At 37.8% G+C, this 22409-nt stretch overlaps 1 long non-coding RNA gene across 1 annotated transcript; it reads left to right on the forward strand.

Annotated features, from left to right (window-relative positions):
- The first annotated feature begins 8720 nt into the window (after positions 1–8720).
- Positions 8721–8968, forward strand: LOC128651598 (uncharacterized). The gene is made up of 2 exons (XR_008401134.1): positions 8721–8774; positions 8855–8968. It is a non-coding gene; the product is annotated as an uncharacterized LOC128651598 (long non-coding RNA).
- Positions 8969–22409: the final 13441 nt, after the last annotated feature.

Below are 22409 nucleotides of genomic sequence, written 5' to 3' on the forward strand. Positions count from 1 at the left end.
AATACCAGGATACCTGCAGGAGCTCTTTACACACATTAAAGGGGCCCCGTACGACCAACCCATTCAATTTGATAGAGCCCATAGGGCATTGCGCCCCAAATCACTGGATCCAAAGAAACCTAGGGACATCATTTTAAAATTTAAAGATTATTCCCAGAAAGAAGAAGTCTCACAACTTGCACGCAAACAGAGATCTATTAATTTTCAGGATAGCAACATCCACATTTTTGTGGATTTGGCCCCAAGAACCTTGCTAAGACGGAGGGAATTCAACCACCTCACAGCACATTTAAGTAACTTAAACATTGCATATCGGTGGGGTTTCCCATGCTCGGTCCAGGTCATCAGACAAGGTCAAAGATTTGTATGCAATGATGTCCTGGAGACAGAAAGCTTTTGTGCAGACCTACATATGGATCCACCACTTGAACCCATTATATCTTCAGGATCATGTGAACAACTCAGAAAGGAAGATGTCTCAAAGCCTCAAAGAGCAAAATGGAAAACAGTGCCAGCCAAAAGACTTAGACCTGCTCATTCTGGTCCTTCTCAGGAAACAGTAGAACCCCCATGAACACTCTTCACAGCAAGGGGTAACAGATTTTAGAAGAATTACTGTGTCTCCTTCCATGGTGGAGATGTGGTGTTTATGTTATTCAGTTCAACATTCTGATTTTTACTGGCTAAAAGTTCAAGTTAGGCCTATTTTGAAATGTTTGTGCCAGTTAGCTGTTCATCACCATGAAATACATAGCTAACCTGATGGTACTTGTGGGAAGGTACCTCTGCCCCTTCTAGTCTTCCTGGAGATCGTGGGATAAGAATCACCGAGTGGTAAGATAAAAGCACGATTACCCACTTATATTGGCTATACTGGTTATATCTCTTAAAAACCTTTATACCCTGTTGATATTTGTTAAATTTGCAAACCTGAGTCACTCCAGATTTCAACTGACTCTATATGAACACTTTTGATTAAACTGGGTTATTGACTTACCAGGTTTTACGTATCCTCTTTCCCCATAAAGATGTGTGGACTTTAACAATTGGTCAGTTGCTCCATTATTTAATACTTATAGATTTAATCATTCTAGCTCCAAAATGAATATAGTAGTCAGTTACTTATTGTTATTTACTTTTAGCTAATTTGTTGTTATCAATGTTTGGTTGCTCCCTTTTCCCCTCTATTTTAGAGGCTGCTGCTCAGAGTTCACTGCGCAGTTGAATCACTGAACCATAGTACAGTTTAGTTAATATAGACTTGTTATGCTCTAATGATATTTATTTGTGTTAGAGCTATAGGTCAGACGGGGATATCTCCCCAGTTTTTTGTTGTTGTTTAAAACACAATGTATCTCACTAGTTTTTGGATTCCTTCTTTGAATCCTACAATTAGAGATTTCTCTCTCAGTATGTATATTTTACAAATTGCTTATTACTGTCCTTTCTCTCAATCTCACACTTTCTTTTTCTTTTCTAAATATTGGTCTTACATGTGTTATATATGGCACTTGCAGGGGTATTCATCGTATCTACAAAGTTTTTACAGCTCGATATGGTTGATATAAAGGGACATTCGCTAACATTTATGACCCAAAATGTGAAAGGGTTTAACGTACCACACAAACGTTCTATGGCCTTACGTGATATAAAACTAAAAAAGTGTGACATTTTATTTTTACAAGAGACGCACTTTAGGAAAAACTTTGAACCTAAATATTTCTCACCTCACTATACCCAACACTATCATAACAGTCACCCTGACAAAAAAATAAATGGGGTTAGTATCCTTTTCCATAACTCAGTACCATTTCAGCTCCACAGTATAGAAGCAGATAAAGAAGGGAGATACCTTGGCCTGAAGGGCCTTCTATTTGGAAGACCAATCACGCTGATCAACATTTATGCCCCTAACACAAAACAAAGGCAATTTTTTCAAAATATTACTAATATGACTATCCCTTTCACAACAGGCCCCCTATTAGTAGCTGGGGACTTTAATATCCCTCTTGACCCATCGATAGATAGTTCCAATCCAAATATTCTTATTCCCTAAAAATCTCTGAAATCCATATGGTCAAACTTACGCCTTCTTACACTCCATGACACATGGAGATTTTCACACCCACACATTAGGGATTACACTTTCTTTTCAAACCCAAATAAACCATATTCCCGATTAGATTATATTTTAGTAGATCATTTGTTCCTTAGTCTCCTAGAATCCTCCAGGATCTCATCAACCACTTGGTCCGATCATTCTGCAGTGATTAGCAAATTCAGATGGCCCTCTGCTCCAGTTAAGCCATTTCTATGGCGGTTGGACAACTCTATTCTATCTGACCCAATTAGCATACAACACTTAGAAAAGACACTTACAAACTTTTTTCAGGAGAATTTGACACCGGATACTAACACTAGGGTAGTATGGGAAACTCATAAATGTGTTCTTAGGGGAGAACTCGTTAAAATGAAAGTGCATAAAACTAAACAATAAAAAAAATACACACAACTCGCAGCTGCTCTCTTAGAAGTGGAACATAAACACAAGCTTGATCCCTCAAACGAAGAGACTCTGAGGAAACTATTAAAACTCAGAACTGAGATAAACAACATGCTACATATTAAATCACAAGAACAAGCATTTTATCTTAAACAAAATTTTTTTACAGAAGGAAATAAACCAGGTAGAATGTTAGCGAGGGCACTCAGACAAAAACAAAACTCTTCTTATGTACATCATTTACTAAATGACGCAAATCAAAAGATAGAGGATTCAACCTCTATAGCGCAATTGTTTAGACTATATTATGCAAAGCTCTATGATTTATTTCCCAACAGGAAAACTTTGGAACATGAACACGTATGCTCCTCATATCTACAACAGCTTTCAACCCCAGTCTTACAAACAGATATGGTAGAATTCCTCCAAAAACCAATAGATGCCTTAGAAATAGAAAAAGCAATAAAAACTCTGAAGCCAGGGAAAAGCCCAGGACCAGATGGGTATACAGGCTTATATTTCAAAACCTTCAAACACATTTTAATTCCCCACCTCCTTACCCTGTTCCAGTCTATAGACCAAAATGAACCGATGTCCTCAAACATGTTGGAGGCTTTTATAACAGTACTGCCCAAACCAGGCAAATCCCCAGACCATCTAGGTGAGTGAAGTATAAAACTTTTTTGCGCTGCCTAATGGGGTAAGCCTTTTACTCCTAGGATATTTTCCCCAAAAAATATCTTACTTAGGTGTACAGGAATGTATCAACTCCAGCACTTCAGATTATACCAGCAGACCGCTACAAAGACTACCCACATCAGAGGGACACGGAGCTGCACACAGCCAGCGGGACCCGACATCCTCAAGAGAAAAAACAGAGCGCAACAATTCAAACCAGGCTCCAGAATCGGTTAGGAGTAAAGTAAGTCCCAACGCTCCTTACTCAAATACCTCCTTAGACCGTAGAGCTTTGGTAAATAAGGGACCACGATATATTTCTTACCTGAACACTTATTGACAGTGTTAAATAATCAAGGATACTGGTGCAAAAATAATACCGACACAAATTATCCAAAAAAACTTTTAAGAAAACGACTTTTAAACAACATGTCATTTTGACATTTTTTTATTTTTTCACAGCCCTAAATCCACCGGTGGTTTTTCTTTTATTATTGAAACTGGGTTACCAACGAATACAAAATTCCTGTGCAACTTAAATTGTCATACACTAGTCAGCCGACTATTAGTAAGTTTAAAATTGCAGCAATACAGTTTTTTTCCGTAAATATACACTTTTTTAGCAATATATGTTTTATGAAATATTTGTAGGATTTTAAGCAACAAATGTTCAAACACTTTTCTTTTTCATATGACAGTGATTTGTGTGAAAGCTAATAATTGGTGATACCAGGAACAAAAATCTAGCGCAAGAATATTTTTCCCTATATACATAGTCACACTAGAAATCTTAGTAATAGCAAAAACTGTATATTCGACTTTTTTAGACTGTGTACTAGGTTTTCAATGTACTAGGTACAACACTCAAACGAGTCCTATATTTAAAACATTTTCAAACACACAGTTTGTTTCATCGTATTTCACACGAACATATTGTCATTAAACATATCGTTACTATACACCTATACCATCAATCTTATAACACCAGTCATAGACTTCACATATTGGTTACAATACATACCTGTCTAAACTCAATCAGTACTTGTAAACCATTTGTCACTAAGTCCTATTATTATTTTTAAAAAAGGAATTTTTAAAGAGATTCATCTGTTTTTTCAAATAAATATATTTGTTATATAAATAAGTGTCAAATCTTTTATATAATCCCCTCAGATAAGGATACTGTATAATCAAGACAGGGGTAAAAGCATTCATTTGCGCCTACACTCCAAAAATTTCCAAATCCCCAGACCAGCCAGCTCACTTCCGACCTATCTCCCTCCTGAATGTTGATTTAAAAATTTACGCCAAAGTTTTGGCAAATAGACTCAATGCAGTCTTCCCTTTGCTGATTCATGTGGATCAGGCAGGCTTTGTACCTGGTCGAGAGGCCAGGGACAACACCACGCGTGTGCTGCAACTTATGCAATTTGTTTCTTTACATAAACCCCTTCAATCCTCCTGTCAACAGATGCTGAAAAGGCCTTTGACAGGTTGGATTGGACCTTTTTAAAACTCACCCTCCAGAAATTTGGTATCCCAGAGGAATTTATCTCCAAAATCTTTGCACTTTATGTGGGCCCAACAGCCAAAGTTAAAGTGAATGGTATCCTGTCCGGCTCATTTCATATTAAGAATGGGACGAGACAGGGGTGCCCTCTTTCCCCCTTATTATTTGTACTCTCTATGGAAATTTTGGCAATCAAGCTTAGGGGCAGCTCGGAGGTGAGTGGTCTGCAGATTAACCAGACACAATACAAAGCTACATTGTTTGCGGACGACTTACTGCTTTCCCTTACCAACCCGACTAAATCCCTCCCTGCAGCTCGCCTAATTTTGGCCCAATACGGGAGAGCCTCAAACTACGCAATAAACTCTTCCAAATCGGAATTACTTCCAATGGAAATGTCTCTGGCAGAATGTAAATGATTGGAAATTGATTATCCATATCAGATTCAAACCAAAACGTTAAAGTACTTAGGCGTACATTTATCGCCTAACCTACATGACCTGTTCAAATATAACTATGAAAGATTTATACATGAATTCAACTCATTTATTGCATCTTGGCTCCCTAAATCAATTACTTGGATAGGAAGGATTATTGTGGTAAAAATTAATTTGTTACCTAAACTTTTATATATCTTCCAAACAGTCCCTATCCCACTTCCTAATCACTTCCTCCCTACACTACAGTCCATCACTAACTCTTATATATGGCGTAAAAGACCACCAAGGATATCTAAAACAACACTATATCTGCATCCAACTAGGGGAGGGCTAGGTGTACCAAATCTCCAGAATTACAAAGATTCCACTATCCTTCAGAGGATTGTTGATTGGTGTTACCAGTCGGCAACTTCATCTAAAGCCTGGGTCTCCCTGGAACACGACTTAACAGGGATACCCCAGCTAGGGAGCTATTGTTGGCTTCCCCCTGAATACCGACCTTCTACAATCCAAAACTATCCCATTATAAAAGAAACTTTTCAGGTATGGTCTAGACAGATACAGAGAAACACCTCGTTCTCTAGTATCCCATCCCCTCTCACACCATCACTCTCCAATCCTGACTTCTTGGTGGGGAATTCTCCTCCAAAAAATTTAAAACTAGACATCCATGGACTTCTCCCGGTCTATCTGTTGACGGAGGCAACAAAAATAATCCCAATGACACAAATGCAAAATTTGGAGAACGACTTCTTTGCTACCTGGCTAAGATATAATCAGTTGACACATTTTATCAACACTCATAAAAACAAACAGGATCTGGTGCGTACTCGCACTAGATTTGAACAACTCTGTAGTGCACCTCACCAACCAGCCCATACTATATCTCTTTTGTATGCTATTCTGAACTCACCTCCAACAGACCACCTTCCTTCTTACACACAAAAATGGCAAAAAGACCTTGCGGGGCAAGTATCAGTAGAGGAATGGAATAAAATTTTCCACAACATAGCCAAATCTTCTCACTCCGCCTCCCTGCTGGAAGTCAATTATAAACTCTTAATGAGATGGTATTTGACCCCGCAACGCCTACAATACATCTTTCCCGTGACATCTAACAGATGCTGGAGGAAGTGCAACCAAGAGGGTTCCATGTACCATATTTGGTGGTCATGTCCTAGTATTCAGCCGTTTTGGTGCTCCATAACTAAGGAAATTAGCAAACTCCTAGGACGCGACATTCCTCTAGATCCAGTAGTTTTACTCTTCCATGATATTCCCAAAATGCAATCTAAAGCCCACACTAGGCTTCTACACATTGCATTGAATAGTGCTAAGCAAGTCATTCCTCTGAGATGGAAACAGGAGATTACTCCTACGACTGACGAGTGGCTTGCTCAGGTTTCGCTAAATATACGACTAGAGAGGTTTCATTAACCAATTGGATTTCTATTGCGAGATTCTCTTCCTATGGGAATCCAGACCCCGCAGCTAATTACCAGGAGGACGCAAGATAACCTAACACCCTTGATAGGGGTAAGGCCATACTGTAATTTGAATATCCCTCAGCAAACTTTATTTCACTTCACTCAGGAACACATGTATTTGACCTCTTCTCTTCTTTTTCTTTCCTCTTCCTTTCCTTCATTTGTCTATGCTTCTTTTTCTTTATGTCCTGCTAAACACTTGCAAAATTCATATTGACAATTCTCTATGTAACCAATATTGATAATTGTTGTTTGATGGCCTTTCTAGTCCATTTCTTATTGTATTATTTTGTTTAACCCACAACAAATGTAAGAACTGAAACTGTAATGTACTGTCTCTTTAAGCTAATTACCTGCAGCCTCCTTTTCACATTCACACCTCCTTTATTAAGGGCTCTCTCTCACTCATTCATTGCTTGGTATTCTGTGCTGAATGAGTCATATTACCAGCCCTGTGCTTATGTTCCTGCTGAAGCATATCGCATCCAATCATATCTGCATTGGTATTCATCTACCTTAATCCAGCTACCCTCAGGACTCTTGCTGTGCATATCGCCTGCATTTTCATCTTCCAGCTTTTGCCCTCACCATTCGTTACCAGCCGACTTCGCTGACGTCACGGGCGGCCGCTCCAGCACTTCCGGTTCCTCCATACACTGAAGGTTAGCTGCAGCTCCGGTCTCCACTGCTTCACGCTTCTCCCTGTGAGTAACTTTACTATCCGCTGGCAACTTAGACACATAGAGTGTGTCCTGCAATTCAACTACTGATTAACTTATTTTTGGTTCAATTACTTATCTTATTTTCTGAGGGTTTTTGTGACATAACTTTTCATTTTTGGCATATTGTTTTCTCACTTAATGTGTGTGCTGCAATCACCTGTTAACACCCATTCTCATAGAGAATCCTCATGCAATATACATTCTATTTTTCTCAAGTCCACATATTTGCAATAACCATTTCTTAGGTAAAAGGACTCAACATCACAATTATCAGTTTGTTGATGTGAGAACTACCACCTAAATAAAACTTACCTTTCCCTCATATTACTGCCTGCTAGCAAAGGCACATATTAGAGGAAAAGGAACATTCAAATTATTTTCAACACTAATTGCAAACTTCCTATAACTTATTCTTGTCTTAAAGGAACATACTCTTAACTAAAGCTTTATACATGAACTACAAACAAATGTATTTTAAAACCTTACTTGCAAAAGTGATAATTTACATTTGGCTTATTACAGAAATACCAAGCCTTATTTACAAAGGAATGGATCCTGTGGAGTTATCCAACTATGTAGTAGCCTTAGGGCAAAAAGTGGATCAACTTAATCAAGGTCTTAGGGATCTACAGGTGGAAAATGCAACATTAAGGAATATCATTAAAGAGGGAATAAATCCAAAACCCTCACATAGTGATACTCTCATAGAACCACCTGTTAGCCCACCAGAAAAGTTTTATGGTGACAGAAAGCTTTTCAGACAGTTTATAAATTCCTGCAATCTGTTTATATCATTAAAGCCCAAAACTTTTAATTCTGACAGAGTAAAAGTTTTAACTGTCATTTCCTACCTTAGGGGTGAACCTAGGGTATGGGCAGACACATTGTATGAACAAAATGATCCTATGCTAAATTCTATAGATGATTTCTTTAAAGCCTTATCCTCACTATACGAGGACCCACATAAACAGCTTACTGCTGATAACAAATTAAGATCACTTAAGCAAAATAAAAGAGCTGTGGAAGATTATATTTCCGAATTTAAAATCTGGCAGTTGGATTCAGGCTGGAATCAAATTTCCCTTAGGAATCAGTTTAGGATTGGTCTGTCTGAATTAATTAAAGATGAACTTGCAAGAATTGACATTCCAGAAAATTTAAATGATTTGATGCAGCTTTCTATAAAAATAGACCACAGAATTAGGGAGAGGAAATTAGAGAAATCTTCAACTGAGTCTGACACTAGATACACTATACATAGACCAATGACGCATAGTACTAAGAGTACAGATGAACCAATGGACATCGGTGCCATCAAAGGACCGTTAACCCCAGAGGAAAAACATAGACGCAGAATCAATCACCTATGTTTATATTGTGCCTCAAAAGAGCATGAAGTCCCTCTCTGTCCACTTTTGTTGAAAACCAAAAAGGGTAAGACATTATCCAACGATTATAACTTATCTCTTAGTAAAAATCAGGTTACAAATTGTGTAATACCTATTTCCTTGCAGTGGGATCGTCAGCAGCATCTCTCTGAAGCAGTCATCGATTCTGGTGCTTTTTCCTCCTATATTGATTTGTCATTTGTTAATACAAATAAAATCCCATTAATTGCAAAAGAAAAACCTGTTATGGTCCGTTTAATTGATGGTAAAGATCTGGAAACAGGACCTATTACACACCACACAATACCCATACTAGTCAGTACACCCTCATCTCATCATGAATATATTTCATTTGATGTTCTTCACTCACCAATGTATCCTATAGTACTAGGGTTACAGTGGTTAAGATTGCATCAACCACACATACAATGGTTAGCAAATAAAATAGAATTTACTTCAGATTACTGTAAAAGTACCTGTTTTTCTCACACATCCTTGTTGGCTGTCCTTGATTCTGTACTCCCAAGTGTTTATCATGACTTGAGACAAGTGTTTAGTAAAAAAGAGGCAGAGACTCTTCCACCTCACAGACTATATGATTGTCCTATAGAATTAATACCTGGATCTGACATACCATATGGACATATATTTCCCCTCTCAGAACCAGAGTTACAGGACTTAAAGACTTACATTAATGACAATCTACGTAAGGGTTTCATTAGACCCTCAACTTCACCTGCAGGTGCAGGAATCTTTTTTGTAAAAAACAAGGACGGTTCCCAGCGCCCTATTGTTGACTATAGGGAGCTTAATAAGAGGACTATTAAAGATCGTTATCCTTTGCCCCTAATTCCTGAGCTGATAGAAAGACTGAAAGGTGCTCAAATCTACACCAAGCTTGACTTAAGGGGAGCATATAATTTAATTCGTGTAAGACCTGGGGATGAGTGGCTTACCGCATTTAGAACAAGGTATGGACTGTATGAATATACAGTCATGCCTTTTGGGTTATGTAACGCCCCGGCCACCTTTCAAAGATTCATCAATGACATCTTCAGAGACCTACTTGACACCTCGATGGTGATTTATTTAGATGACATTCTCATCTACTCATCTTCTTTACAAGAACATATAAAGCATGTCAGAACAGTTTTATCTACAGGGAGTGCAGAATTATTAGGCAAGTTGTATTTTTGAGGATTAATTTTATTATTGAACAGCAACCATGTTCTCAATGAACCCAAAAAACTCATTAATATCAAAGCTGAATAGTTTTGGAAGTAGTTTTTAGTTTGTTTTTAGTTATAGCTAGTTTAGGGGGATATCTGTGTGTGCAGGTGACTATTACTGTGCATAATTATTAGGCAACTTAACAAAAAACAAATATATACCCATTTCAATTATTTATTTTTACCAGTGAAACCAATATAACATCTCAACATTCACAAATATACATTTCTGACATTCAAAAACAAAACAAAAACAAATCAGTGACCAATATAGCCACCTTTCTTTGCAAGGACACTCAAAAGCCTGCCATCCATGGATTCTGTCAGTGTTTTGATCTGCTCACCATCAACATTGCGTGCAGCAGCAACCACAGCCTCCCAGACACTGTTCAGAGAGGTGTACTGTTTTCCCTCCTTGTAAATCTCACATTTGATGATGGACCACAGGTTCTCAATGGGGTTCAGATCAGGTGAACAAGGAAGCCATGTCATTAGATTTTCTTCTTTTATACCCTTTCTTGCCAGCCACGCTGTGGAGTACTTGGACGCGTGTGATGGAGCATTGTCCTGCATGAAAATCATGTTTTTCTTGAAGGATGCAGACTTCTTCCTGTACCACTGCTTGAAGAAGGTGTCTTCCAGAAACTGTCAGTAGGACTGGGAGTTGAGCTTGACTCCATCCTCAACCCGAAAAGGCCCCACAAGCTCATCTTTGATGATACCAGCCCAAACCAGTACTCCACCTCCACCTTGCTGGCGTCTGAGTCGAACTGGAGCTCTCTGCCCTTTACCAATCCAGCCACGGGCCCATCCATCTGGCCCATCAAGACTCACTCTCATTTCATCAGTCCATAAAACCTTAGAAAAATCAGTCTTTAGATATTTCTTGGCCCAGTCTTGACGTTTCAGCTTGTGTGTCTTGTTCAGTGGTGGTCGTCTTTCAGCCTTTCTTACCTTGGCCATGTCTCTGAGTATTGCACACCTTGTGCTTTTGGGCACTCCAGTGATGTTGCAGCTCTGAAATATGGCCAAACTGGTGGCAAGTGGCATCTTGGCAGCTGCACGCTTGACTTTTCTCAGTTCATGGACAGTTATTTTGCGCCTTGGTTTTTCAACACGCTTCTTGCGACCCTGTTGACTATTTTGAATGAAACGCTTGATTGTTCGATGATCACACTTCAGAAGCTTTGCAATTTTAAGAGTGCTGCATCCCTCTGCAAGATATCTCACTATTTTTGACTTTTCTGAGCCTGTCAAGTCCTTCTTTTGACCCATTTTGCCAAAGGAAAGGAAGTTGCCTAATAATTATGCACACCTGATATAGGGTGTTGATGTCATTAGACCACACCCCTTCTCATTACAGAGATGCACATCACCTAATATGCTTAATTGGTAGTAGGCTTTCGAGCCTATACAGCTTGGAGTAAGACAACATGCATAAAGAGGATGATGTGGTCAAAATACTCATTTGCCTAATAATTCTGCACTCCCTGTAGATTGCAAGCACATAGTTTATATGCTAAGCTCGAGAAGTGCTCATTCCACACTACTGACATAACATTTTTAGGATACCACATAACACCTAAAGGTATCTCTATGCAAACAGACAAGATCCAGGTGATAACTGATTGGCCAACACCTAGGAACAAAAAAGATGTGCAAAAATTTTTAGGATTTTCAAATTTCTACCGAAAATTTATTAAAAATTTTGCACAATTAACCAAACCATTAACACAACTAACAAAATCTAACGTTCCATTTAATTGGTCTCAGTCTACTCAAGACATTTTCCAACATTTGAAGTCCTGTTTTACGACAGCTCCCATATTAAAATTTCCTGATCCAAAGTTACAATTCACCCTGGAGGTTGACGCATCAAACTATGCTATTGGTGCAATACTTTCACAGAGACAAACACCTCAAGGTCATTTGCACCCTATAGCATACTATTCCCGAGTACTGACTGCTTCAGAATTAAATTACCATATAGGTGAAAAAGAATTGCTTGCAATGAAAGCTTCCCTTGAGCATTGGAGGCACCTGTTAGAAGGTACTTCCCTCCCCATACAAATATTCACTGATCATAGAAATCTACAATATTTGAAGACTCATCGTACTCTTACTTCTAGACAGGTGAGATGGAGCTTATTCTTCTCCCGATTCACTTATACTATCATGTATAGACCTGCCAATAAAAATACAAAGGCAGATATACTTTCACGTTTACCAGAAAAACCTAAATTGGATCTACCTTTTGGTACTATCATTCCCAATAACTGTTTCCAAAATCTTTTAGCTATTTCATCTATTGATGACAAAGACTTTCTTAATGAACAAGAGAAAGACAATAGTTTCTCTAAGGAAAATCTGACAAAACATGCTGATGGATTGTATCACTTCAATAGTAAAATATATGTTCCACCAACACTTAGAACACTTGTTCTAAGAACCATGCATGACACAGTCTTAACGGGACACCCGGGTATTCAAAGGACTATTGAATTAACTAAACGATCTTATTGGTGGCCAAAGATGCACCAAGATGTGATGGGATTTGTACAGACTTGTGAAGTATGTTCAACAAGTAAAATTGATAAACGTAAGCCTGTAGGATATTTATTATCGCTTCCAATACCGGCCAAACCATGGTCAGACATTGCAACTGATTTCATCGTTGATTTGCCTATCTCTAATAACAACACAACTATCATGGTTGTGGTTGACCTCTTAACTAAATTGACACATTTTATACCGTTTCACAAGTTACCAACTTCACTTGAGACAGCTCAATTATTGATTGATAACGTTATAAAATTGCATGGGTTACCTCGCTCAATCACATCTGACAGAGGTACTCAATTTACCTCGCGACTCTGGAAAGAACTTTGTTCAGCTTTGCAGATAGAAAGACGTCTAAGTACTGCCTACCACCCACAAACTAATGGACAGACAGAGCGTACTAACCAGTGGTTAGAGGAGTACTTACGTTGCTTTGTCACTCAACAACAGGATAACTGGTCATCTCTACTACCACTGGCTGAGTTCGCACACAATAACACTCATCATTCATCAATTAACGCTACCCCTTTTTATGCTAACTATGGTTTCCATCCAGTTTTTCATTTTAACCCATCAACAGCGAGTTCTTGTCCTATTGTAAACGATACCACTAACACTATTGCAGAAACGTTTTCTATTCTGGCTCAAAATATTAAAACTGCTCAAAACAGACAGCAAAAGTATTATAATCTTAGACGAAGACCAGCACCCAATTATCAGGTTGGAGATCTAGTCTGGCTTTCGACAAAGAATTTACGTTTAACCACTCCTAGTAGGAAACTTAATAAATTTTTTATTGGACCTTTTCCAATTCGGAAAATTATTAACGACAATGCTGTTACCCTGGATTTGCCTTCGCAGTACAAAATCCATCCAACTTTTCATGTTGCCTTATTGAAACCGTATGGAGCACTTCGGACTGATTCTCTTCGATCCACGCTTCAACCTCCCATTCAACCTGATCTTGAGTTTGAGGTTCAAAGTATTATTGACTCTAGACGGGTTTCTGGAACTTTACAGTACCTTGTCCGTTGGAAGGGTTACTCGCCAGAGGATGACTCCTGGGAACCTTCGACTAACCTATCAGCACCACGACTAGTGTCACTTTTCCATCGGCGCAACCCTGACCGTCCTCATCCCTGAACCCCGGAGTGGTTCATTTTGAGGGGGTCCTCTGTAATGTACTGTCTCTTTAAGCTAATTACCTGCAGCCTCCTTTTCACATTCACACCTCCTTTATTAAGGGCTCTCTCTCACTCATTCATTGCTTGGTATTCTGTGCTGAATGAGTCATATTACCAGCCCTGTGCTTATGTTCCTGCTGAAGCATATCGCATCCAATCATATCTGCATTGGTATTCATCTACCTTAATCCAGCTACCCTCAGGACTCTTGCTGTGCATATCGCCTGCATTTTCATCTTCCAGCTTTTGCCCTCACCATTCGTTACCAGCCGACTTCGCTGACGTCACGGGCGGCCGCTCCAGCACTTCCGGTTCCTCCATACACTGAAGGTTAGCTGCAGCTCCGGTCTCCACTGCTTCACGCTTCTCCCTGTGAGTAACTTTACTATCCGCTGGCAACTTAGACACATAGAGTGTGTCCTGCAATTCAACTACTGATTAACTTATTTTTGGTTCAATTACTTATCTTATTTTCTGAGGGTTTTTGTGACATAACTTTTCATTTTTGGCATATTGTTTTCTCACTTAATGTGTGTGCTGCAATCACCTGTTAACACCCATTCTCATAGAGAATCCTCATGCAATATACATTCTATTTTTCTCAAGTCCACATATTTGCAATAACCATTTCTTAGGTAAAAGGACTCAACATCACAATTATCAGTTTGTTGATGTGAGAACTACCACCTAAATAAAACTTACCTTTCCCTCATATTACTGCCTGCTAGCAAAGGCACATATTAGAGGAAAAGGAACATTCAAATTATTTTCAACACTAATTGCAAACTTCCTATAACTTATTCTTGTCTTAAAGGAACATACTCTTAACTAAAGCTTTATACATGAACTACAAACAAATGTATTTTAAAACCTTACTTGCAAAAGTGATAATTTACATTTGGCTTATTACAGAAACACAGGGATTTTGATGATTGCCAACAGACTTATGTTGTGAGTGTTTTATTCTCTGCTTGTAAATGTTTGAAGTTATTTCAATAAAGCTTTTTCAAAACTTAAAAAAAAAAAAAAAAATATGAACTAGGTGTACTGTGTAAATAAACCCACTTTCCAGTGCCATATATACCAACTAGGCTGTGTTTTATTCTCACACAGTCTAGTTGTAGCCCTATACCATAATACTATGTGCTATTTAAAATGCTGAGGAAAGGATGATAATTGCATTCTAAATGCCACACTTAAAAGGAACATAATACTTGAAAGTGATGCAGCATAACTGTAAAAAGCTGACAAGAAAATATCACCTGTGCATCTCTATGTAAAAAAGTAAGATATTTTACCTCAACATTTATTCAGCTCACCAGTGTGAGTGCTGTGTGAACAGTTATACTTCAGCTGCTGTCTAGCTGCAAGTTGGAAAAAAAAATACAATAGCAAATCAACATCAGCAGTCTTGAGGTATTGCTTTGCCTTAGCTGTGATCTCATGAGATTTCACTGAAATTTCATGAGATTTCATAGAACTTACTGAAAGGGACAGTCAACAATCAAAATACACTTACTGTATTGTCTTAGTTGCCCCACGTTTAGTCCATACATCAATACTCAGAGCAGTAGTCCACATGGACTATCCATTTTATTAATAAAAGTTAACTGCCGTTTTGAAAAAAACATGGCTCCATAACTCCTCCTATATCTACGTCACTATGAGCCCGATTTTAGCCGCAAATCTCCTGAGTGTCGGCCACGACGACTCTTGCACGTTCACGCTAAATTGCACTTGCACAGTTTGTTAATATCGTCACTCTCTGCCTTGTTATGCACAGATAGTGTGTGTGTCTGTGTGTGTGCGTACATGCATGTGTATGTATCTGTGTGTGTGCGTGCATCCATGCATGTGTATGTGTCTGTGTGTGTGTGCGTGCATGCATGTGTATGTATCTGTGTGTGTCTGTGTGCGTGCATCCATGCATGTGTATGTGTCTGTGTAAGATACGTTTGAGAGCAATTTTTTTTAATATTACTCTATGTTTATATAATTTCCAGGCAACATTTCCAAACATCTTGTTAATTGTTCAAAGTAGCCAAAGTAAATGAGTACATTCAATACTTACATTGTATTCTATGACCAAAAACAATATCAATCTTAGAAGGAAAATAAAATATGACATCTCGCTTTACCTTTAATCAAAATGTATATAGACCAAAGAAAAATATGAGTCACGTTATTAATTTATTGTATGTTCCTTCTTTTATGATCTTGAGTGTACTTCTGGTTCAATTGAACTCCGTTAGACCCATATGAAACAACTTATATATCATCATTTCAATGCACTTTTAATTATAGTCTTTTTGTGAGACCAATCTTGAGTAAACCACTATAGTAATTATATTTGTGTATACATTGCACGGTCTAATTATTGTTGTGCTATTGTTCATGGGAAGTTATTCCAAATAAAAGTCTGTGTAATTCTTTGATTAGCAGATTTACTTAAACTAATGGATCACAGATTTGTAATTAAGAAAATTAAAAAGAATTTGAATGGTACTTGAGACCGAACCTCTGAAATTTGCTCAAATCAAAATAGCTGTTAAAAAATGTGCTAATAGAAAATTGCTATAGGACCTTTTTTTATTTTTTTTATTCATCTTTTTATTAGATTTTTAAGAAAAATAAAACAACAAAAATAATACCAGTTTCAGGCAATACAGAACCAAAATGACATAAATATTGGCAAAAGCACATCAAGCCAATGTGTGAAGATTACAAGTACCTTGTATATTACCTTTAACAGAGACAGGACCTTTTTTTGATAGCACATTGGCCCCAGGCCTAACATCCCAGAAAAGCAGAACCCACACAAATGAATTCATTTCAAGTAAAATCTAAATAAAATCACTACTTAGATTCATAATACATATCACATCTATTTATGTTTTCTTCAGTAACAACAGCATGTGTATCTATGACCCATGAGTAAGGCCAGTATTTGCTATTTGGAAGATGAGTCCAAGGCTTGATATGCCAAAGGCAGCTTGGTAACACTATTTTTATATAATTTTTTTTGTTGTTTTTACAAAATTATGTTAAAGAACATAAAAAAATATAATAAATAAGGGGTGCTGTAGAAAGAGCCTATGAAATACTATAAAAAATTAAAACAAGGAGGGATAGGTGTGACTGTGCAATTGGACTTCACATTTTAAAACACTGATGGCATGAAAAAAAAATATATAAAAAAGCAAATAAATTTCAAAATACAAAGTAACAATGAAAAAATATACATAATAAATAATAAGAAATAGGAATAATGAAAGATTAGAAATATTAATACATACAATATAAAAATAATCATAAAATGAGTTAATGTCAAAAAAGCCTTTTTTGTGTGCTGTTTTAGAACAAGGTGGAGGTAGCTTTTCTTGTAACCGATGGTGATTCAGTGCATCTACAACATAAGAACAGAAAGAAAGTGCCTCATAGTGCAATATGTTTTATATGATGTGTGCACAATATAACAGGTGATCGAGTGGAGAGGTACTCACAAGTGTGATGCCACTTTTAACAAAAAAAGTGCAGACAGGCAAGCTGACCTTTAATATAGCAGTCAGTACGCTGTAGCCACAGTATCCTACATGTGGCTAAGGGGGCCCAGTGATAGATCCACAGCAGGTGCAAATTCCCACAGGTGCCGATTTGGTATCTAAGTTAAACCCAAATCCAGGAGTAAAAATGTCAGTAATGATTACTGCAGCTGGTGTAACAAGTAGATTACTGAAATGACGTCTATTTAGTATTTCACAATTTAAAATAACAGCAGATGCTTAGAATAAAAGCAGGACATCCGTGTAAGATAAAAACTGTTTTTTAATATGTTTTTGCAACGCGTTTCTCAGCTGTAAAAACCTGGCCGTTTCCTCAGACTGAATACATATTGTGCCTACACAGAGGCTTTAAAAATACAGAACACGGATGTCATTGGGTAATCAATTATCCAATGGTGAACAAGAAAGAAAATACGTTTACAAAAAAGTATATAGAGCAGCGTACATTGTTACAATGGTAACAGAAAAACCTAATACTAAAACGATACATTTGTCTTATTATACACAATCTGTAAACTTATAGAACAATTTAATCACAAAAAAATGTTATATTCGACAACATAAATCTTATTGGAGGTTGTATCGGCATCATGAGGGGTATTATATATATATATATATAATATACAGATTATGTAGCGAAAAGAAAAAAACATATATCGCCCAGATACGGAAAAAACAATATGAAAACCTACATATAAAAAAACACAATAATCTAAACTCATATGAAAATGTTAATGACAACTGTAGGAAATATATAAAAAAATAATAAAAAATTGATTTGTAATTGATTATATATCAAACAAATGGTACGCTCTAATGGCATCAATACTATATGCTGTCTACATAATAAAACGAGAATTTTAAAAGCAGTTAGGACTATATATTAATCAAGTAGTACGCTCTATTGGCATCAATACTATATGTTGTCTACACAATAAAACAAGTGTGTTAAGAGCAGTTCAGATATGGGTTCTAACAATTTATACAGGCTGATAGGATTGTACAGACTAGTATATAAAGGAGGTGTATGAGTGCACAAAAGAATATAATAGAAGGGGCAAAAAATACTAACTAATTGAACTTTTTGTGTGGTTTTTCTGTTACCATTGTGACAATGTACGCTGCTCTATATACACTTTTTTGTAAACGTATTTTCTTTCTTGTTCACCATTGGATAATTGATTACCCAATGACATCCGTGTTCTGTATTTTAAAAGCCTCTGTGTAGGCACAATATGTATTCAGCCTGAGGAAACGGCCAGGTTGTTACGGCCGAGAAACGCGTTGCAAAAAATATTAAAAAACAGTTTTTATCTTACACGGATGTCCTGCTTTTATTCTAAGCATCTACTGTTATTTTAAACTGTGAAATACTGAAAATAGACGTCATTTCAGTAATCTACTTGTTACACCAGCTGCAGTAATCATTACTGCCTTTTTTCCTGTGGACATTACTCCTGGATTTGGGTTTAACATAGATACCAAATTGGCACCTGTGGGAATTTGCACCTGCTGTGGATCTATCACTGGGCCCCCTTAGCCACATGTAGGATACTGTGGCTACAGCGTACTGACTGCTGTATTAAAGGTCAGCTTGCCTGCCTGCACTTTTTTCGTTAAAAGTGGAATCACACTTGTGAGTACCTCTCCACTCGATCACCTGTTATATTGTTCACACATCATATAAAACATATTGCACTATGAGGCGCTTTCTTTCTGTTCTTATGTGTAGATGCACTGAATCACCATCGGTCACAAGAAAAGCTACCTCCACCTTGTTCTAAAACAGCACACAAAAAATACTTTTTTGACATTGACTCATTTTTTGATTATTTTTATATTGTATGTATTAATATTTCTTATCTCTCATTATTCCTGTTTCTTATTATTTATTATATATATTTTTTTATTGTAACTTTATGTTTTCATTTTGAAATTTATTTGCTTTTCATATATATATATATTTTTTTTTTCATGCCATCAGTGTTTTAAAATTTGAAGTCCAATTGCACAGTCACACCTATCCCTCCTTGTTTTAATTTTTTATAGTATTTCATAGGCTCTTTCAACAGCGCCCCCTATTGTTTTATGTTCTTTAACATCATTTTGTAAAAATAATAGTTTCCTTGGTGTTTATATAGGGGTGCAGCAAATTTCTGCCTAAGGTCTAATAAATATGCAGTCTAAAGAATCTTTTAGGCAAATCAGTCTCCACTAATACACACATAGAATCAGAGGCCACAAAATCTATGAAAGATCTCTTTCATGCTTTAGAAGATGAAATTTTAAAAGAGCACCGCCACTGGTGGGATCTAACCACTTTAGAGAAATATATAGAACTTAAACAAATCCCCAGAGGCTTACATATTTTAAAACATTGCTCCTTTAAAGAAGACCCTGAATTATTAACCAAGTGGTATCAAATTTTAAATGATTGCTCTATTAAATTAATAAATATTTTGATTGATCATAGACGGATTTTATCCAATCAATGTAGTGACAAAATTGAAAAAATACATACTGAATTAAATAAGTATTCAGACAATTCTGATTATGAACGCTTAACAAAGGGGATGTATGAGTGCACTGCTAAATCTCAAGAAGACTTAGGCCTAGATTTGGAGTTTGGCGGTAAAAGGGCTGTTAACGCTCCGCGGGCTTTTTTCTGGCCGCACCATAAAATTAACTCTGGTATCGAGAGTTCAAACAAATGCTGCGTTAGGCTCCAAAAAAGGAGCGTAGAGCATTTTTACCGCAAATGCAACTCTCGATACCAGAGTTGCTTACGGACGCGGCCAGCCTCAAAAACGTGCTCGTGCACGATTCCCCCATAGGAAACAATGGGACTGTTTGAGCTGAAAAAAAACCTAACACCTGCAAAAAAGCAGCGTTCAGCTCCTAACGCAGCCCCATTGTTTCCTATGGGGAAACACTTCCTACGTCTGCACCTAACACTCTAACATGTACCCCGAGTCTAAACACCCCTAGCCTTACACTTATTAACCCCTAATCTGCCGCCCCCGCTATCGCTGACACCTGCATATTTTTTTTAACCCCTAATCTGCCGCTCCGTAAACCGCCGCAACCTACGTTATCCCTATGTACCCCTAATCTGCTGCCCTAACATCGCCGACCCCTATATTATATTTATTAACCCCTAATCTGCCCCCCTCAACGTCGCCGACACCTGCCTACACTTATTAACCCCTAATCTTCCGAGCGGAGCTCACCCCTATTCTAATAAATGTATTAACCCCTAACGCTAAGTCTAACCCTAACACTAACACCCCCATAACTTAAATATAATTTACATCTAACGAAATTAATTAACTCTTATTAAATAAATGATTCCTATTTAAAGCTAAATACTTACCTGTAAAATAAATCCTAATATAGCTACAATATAAATTATAATTACATTGTAGCTATTTTAGGATTAATATTTATTTTACAGGCAACTTTGTAATTATTTTAACTAGGTACAATAGCTATTAAATAGTTAAGAACTATTTAATAGCTACCTAGTTAAAATAATAACAAATTTACCTGTAAAATAAATCCTAACCTAAGATATAATTAAACCTAACACTACCCTATCAATAAAATAATTAAATAAACTACCTACAATTACCTACAATTAACCTAACACTACACTATCAATAAATTAATTAAACACAATTGCTACAAATAAATACAATTAAATAAACTAGCTAAAGTACAAAAAATAAAAAAGAACTAAGTTACAAAAAATAAAAAAATATTTACAAACATAAGAAAAATATTACAACAATTTTAAACTAATTACACCTACTCTAAGCCCCCTAATAAAATAACAAAGCCCCCCAAAATAAAAAATTCCCTACCCTATTCTAAATTAAAAAAGTTACAAGCTCTTTTACCTTACCAGCCCTGAACAGGGCCCTTTGCGGGGCATGCCCCAAGAATTTCAGCTCTTTTGCCTGTAAAAGAATAAATACAATACCCCCCCCCCAACATTACAACCCACCACCCACATACCCCTAATCTAACCCAAACCCCCCTTAAATAAACCTAACACTAAGCCCCTGAAGATCTTCCTACCTTGTCTTCACCATACCAGGTTCACCGATCCGTCCTGGCTCCAACATCTTCATCCAACCCAAGCGGGGGTTGGCGATCCATCATCCGGTGCTGAAGAGGTCCAGAAGAGGCTCCAAAGTCTTCCTCCTATCCGGCAAGAAGAGGACATCCGGACCGGCAAACATCTTCTCCAAGCGGCATCTTCGATCTTCTTCCATCCGGTGCGGAGCGGGTCCATCTTGAAGCAGGCGACGCGGATCCATCCTCTTCTTCTGTTGTCTCCCGACTAATGACGGTTCCTTTAAGGGACGTCATCCAAGATGGCGTCCCTCGAATTCCGATTGGCTGATAGGATTCTATCAGCCAATCGGAATTAAGGTAGGAATTTTCTGATTGGCTGATGGAATCAGCCAATCAGAATCAAGTTCAATCCGATTGGCTGATCCAATCAGCCAATCAGATTGAGCTCGCATTCTATTGGCTGTTCCGATCAGCCAATAGAATGCGAGCTCAATCCGATTGGCTGATTGGATCAGCCAATCGGATTGAACTTGATTCTGATTGGCTGATTCCATCAGCCAATCAGAAAATTCCTACCTTAATTCTGATTGGCTGATAGAATCCTATCAGCCAATCGGAATTCGAGGGACGCCATCTTGGATGACGTCCCTTAAAGGAACCGTCATTCGTCGGGAGACAACGGAAGAAGAGGATGGATCCGCGTCGCATGCTTCAAGATGGACCCGCTCCGCACCGGATGGAAGAAGATCGAAGATGCCGCTTGGAGAAGATGTTTGCCGGTCCGGATGTCCTCTTCTTGCCGGATAGGAGGAAGACTTTGGAGCCTCTTCTGGACCTCTTCAGCACCGGATGATGGATCGCCAACCCCCGCTTGGGTTGGATGAAGATGTTGGAGCCAGGACGGATCGGTGAACCTGGTATGGTGAAGACAAGGTAGGAAGATCTTCAGGGGCTTAGTGTTAGGTTTATTTAAGGGGGGTTTGGGTTAGATTAGGGGTATGTGGGTGGTGGGTTGTAATGTTGGGGGGGGGGTATTGTATTTATTCTTTTACAGGCAAAAGAGCTG

Source organism: Bombina bombina, chromosome 3 (genome assembly GCF_027579735.1).
Source record: "Bombina bombina isolate aBomBom1 chromosome 3, aBomBom1.pri, whole genome shotgun sequence".
Taxonomy (NCBI): domain Eukaryota; kingdom Metazoa; phylum Chordata; class Amphibia; order Anura; family Bombinatoridae; genus Bombina; species Bombina bombina.